We start from the raw sequence: 3,964 nt of genomic DNA, 5'->3' as shown, positions 1-3,964 counted from the left end.
GGTTGATTTGGTTTGTTTTATACCTAAACAGTGACACTTCACTTACACTTTTACTGCTCTTTATGGATAAACGTTTGAAAATTAACCAATTACCATCGCGATATGGCTGCAATATTGCCGATGATATATACATTTTGAACTCACTCTGTCATAGAATATAAGGGATAGTGTTATGAATGAAACAAACCAAGGCGATGAATTATGACATTTACTGAAGAAAGTAGTTAATATCTCAGGCATCTTGTGACGAGAACAGTTCAATCATAATGTCACAAATGACAGTAAACATAGTCAAACAATACGACTCTGAAAAACAAACCATTTCAAACTCTGAAATCTTCTGTTATCGTTTCTCCACAGACTACCAAACTGCGTGTATTTAAGTTTAGAGGATCAACAGAAACTGCCTTTCGAAACAGTAGGTTTTCTACCAAGAAACAGCTACGCAAGAAAAACAGCAGGATACCTGTATGCTATTTCTAAAGGGGCACAAATCATATACGAGACCGATGATGACAATCGACCACAAGACTTACTAAAGAATTTCGTCCAAGAAAGAACGATGTGGGGATTGGTATATAAAGGAGGATCACGCTTCAATCCATACAGACATTTTGGACAACCAACTTTGTGGCCAAGAGGTTACCCTCTTAGTTCCATTGGAGAAAACATCTCTACTGAATATGTACTGAATCACTGGAAAACACCATCTATTCAACAGGGTGTGGTCAACGGTGACCCGGATATGGATGCCATTTTTAGACTGACCCGGAAACAAACCCATTCCCAGCTCAATGTGACCTTTGATGACCGAGCTCCACCAGCAATTGTTCCAGCTGGTGTATTCTCTCCCTTTAATTCCCAGAATACCCTTTTCCTCTATGATGCATTATGGGCTCTCTTGATTCCAACTACAACCACGTTCCGAGTATGTGACATCTGGAGAGGCTACTGGGCTCAGAGACTTCTTTGGGAGATGGGAGGAAACCTGGGATTCTTTCCACCAAATGCTTACCAAAAAGAGGAATTCACATTCCTACATCCGGGATGCTGTGAATGAAAAGGATTTGTATTTTCAAACTGAACGTCTTGTCGACTTCCTCCAAACGTGGACATGTGAACCAGACAAACCATTCTTTGCCTGCATGACTAAACTGTCTATAGACATGGCACATGAGAAATTTTGGAAGGCAGCGGATGCTGACCTCATTTACCTCTGGATCAAAGACCTCAAAGCTCTGGGATACAAAGAACCAAAACGAATTCCATTCGGTTCGCTTCAAAATGGCGTTCAAGTCACACTAGATCCGAAATTGCCAAACCAAACACGCCTGACAAATCAACAGGTCAATGTCACATTCTGGGCAGCTGAACAGACACCACCTCAAGTATATTCCACAGGCAAGGTGTCACCAAATGTTGTCTCACACATTAGTGAAATAGCTTCTTATTGTAACAATCATACCAATCATTCGTTTAGCATGTTAGAACTGAACGGTCTCAATCAAATTAAAACATATCCTAACCTTTTATTAATTGTTGTTTTCAACTTTCCTCATTATGCTAACTTGGCATTTCTTGAGACAATGTACAGATTGCACTTCCCGCACATTGTTTATTGTGGAACTAACAAAAATAAATTTCAAAACTACTCCAAGCCTCTCGGCAAGCATTTGACCTTTGTAGAGGTTGACATTGGCCATGGATGGTTTGCTCAGAACTGTCTCATTCAAGCCATGAAAATGCAATACACTGTTGATGGATATTTATACATGGGTGACGACGTATTGCTTAATGTGTGGAATATTCATACCCTTCCTCTAGACAGACTCTGGCTTGTACGCTCATCGGTTTGGCAACCCTCTGAAAAAACGAAATGGGTGTGGTTTTCACATCCTAAAGTTGGTTTAAAAACGTACCAGACTGCCCTTGCAGCTTTGAAAGTGGTAGACACACGTAAGTATAATACTTTCAAACAAATGATATGGAGAAATTCAAAGCAAAATGATTCCATATTTTATGGCGGATCAGACATTGCTTATGTTCCTGCAAAATACAAAGATCAGGTACTGTATTACATGGATCATTTTTCAAAATTCAGTCTGTTTGTTGAAATCATATTTCACACGGTGTTTGGAGGTACCGAGGAGTGGGTAAAAGTGGTAAAGTTACCGGGAGCATATTTATGGTATGATGGGAAAAGGGACCATTTTGAAAAGTATTACAACAAGCATAATGTTTTTCTTCATCCTGTTAAAATATCTAAATTTGTTTCTGTGCCAGAAGGAAGAAGGTTTTTCTGTGATACATTCCTGCCTTTAACGTTGTATGACTGAACGGGAGAAGAATCTACCGGGTTTAGCTCACCTGGTAATAGTCATGTGATGGCATGTTAGTCCTTTGAGTGTCCTAAACATCTTGTTCTCATAAACAATAGAGATCAAATAGAGATTAATAAAATTACACATGTATGTTTCCACCAATGGTTACATCCCCCAATGGTTACATCTGCCAAAGAGGTTCGATTTCGTTTTACTTTTGCCACCACGTCAATCATGTTAAAAAAACGTATTTTGGGGCCATTACTTTGTCATTTTGTTTTCAAAATGAAATGTAGTTTTGTACACTTGCTTAGCAGTGGGCTATACTCTTTTTGCCACATTGTACCATTTTGTGTTGGATCATACCTTTGCACTTTGACCTGATGTTTGCCTTTACGTTTTGCTTTATCATCTAATCTTCATATCTTAAAATGGTAATTTTCAGACAGTATTTATGGAGTATTTATTATTATAGCAAATGTTTAACGCGTCTGGAATGGTTTTGATCCTAAAACACGGCATCTGTAGACAAAGCAATTTTTTGTTGTTTTTTTAAGAATGTAAGACAGTGAGAGATGGAGTTTATGATTTATGCCATTCTCAGTCGTTTCATATTGGCTCAAAATGTCGCGAATCTTAGGTGTTTTTACATCTGGCGAATTAAACAGGCAATAGCATTTGTGAAATGACAAGAATATGAAGAAAATGATTATGTAATATGCATAATAAACCTAGGATGAAAATTAGGAGATACTATATTGTTGAACAGCCAGTGTGATTTATTGATAAATCATATTGTCAGGATGTTAGCCAAATTCCGATGGGTGTATTGACAATTTTGTGTAAAGGAGGTTTACTAGATGTCATGTGTGCCGAAAGTTACTATATCTATTTGTTCATAGTCATAAAATTGTTTGTAGTTAGTTCAAGTATGTTTTGCAGTGTTCACTGTATTTTTATACCTTCGTAGATGGGGATTTTGAGTGTTTTCTTCTCAAAACACAATATCTAACTATATACCCCGAAACAGCAACACAAAGTGTCAGTGTTAATATTGCGATACTTGGCATGTGTTTTTCCAAGATAATAAGGATTGATATTTTCTTTCTTACAGTATGTTGTTACAGTATTAACCGTTATGATTATTTATGAATCATATTTACCCTTATCGGAATAAATAAATATATAGATGTGTCTGTGTGTCTTGTTTGTTATGTGAAATAATTGTAAGTTCTGATACAGGTAAACTATATGGTCTTTGCAGTAACGCAAACTTGTAACAAGGATATGAGAGTGTGTTGCGATCTGACTGGTTAAAACGGTTGTTGAATGAACTTTCATGCTGAACATCTACCACTATTAAATGCTCTTCTTGATCATGAACTGTTTCCCAAATCTACAGCCTGTTTTTAGATTATGTATTGTCAAATAGTGCTATTAATTCTAACTTCACATACTAATTTTAGTTCGAACTGTGGTATTCTATTTGTTGTAGTATCAGTTGACGACAGGTTATATAAAATATACATATTCTTTATAAACATCAAATTTGTTCTCGTAACGATATGGCTGAAACATTTCCCATGTGACGTTAAATATTCACTCACTCACTCTCATCCCAATTTTGATACATTTAAAACCTA

General features: G+C 36.8%; 1 pseudogene; it reads left to right on the top strand.

Annotated features, from left to right (window-relative positions):
- The first annotated feature begins 535 nt into the window (after positions 1-535).
- On the top strand, positions 536-3,131 carry LOC124252674 (annotated as a pseudogene).
- The last annotated feature ends 833 nt before the right edge of the window (positions 3,132-3,964 follow it).

Source organism: Haliotis rubra, unplaced genomic scaffold (assembly GCF_003918875.1).
Source record: "Haliotis rubra isolate DU_JTF1 unplaced genomic scaffold, ASM391887v1 Scf1139, whole genome shotgun sequence".
Lineage (NCBI taxonomy): Eukaryota > Metazoa > Mollusca > Gastropoda > Lepetellida > Haliotidae > Haliotis > Haliotis rubra.
The sequence above is the reverse complement of the archived record's forward strand: the minus strand, read 5'-3'. Positions and strand labels throughout refer to the sequence as shown.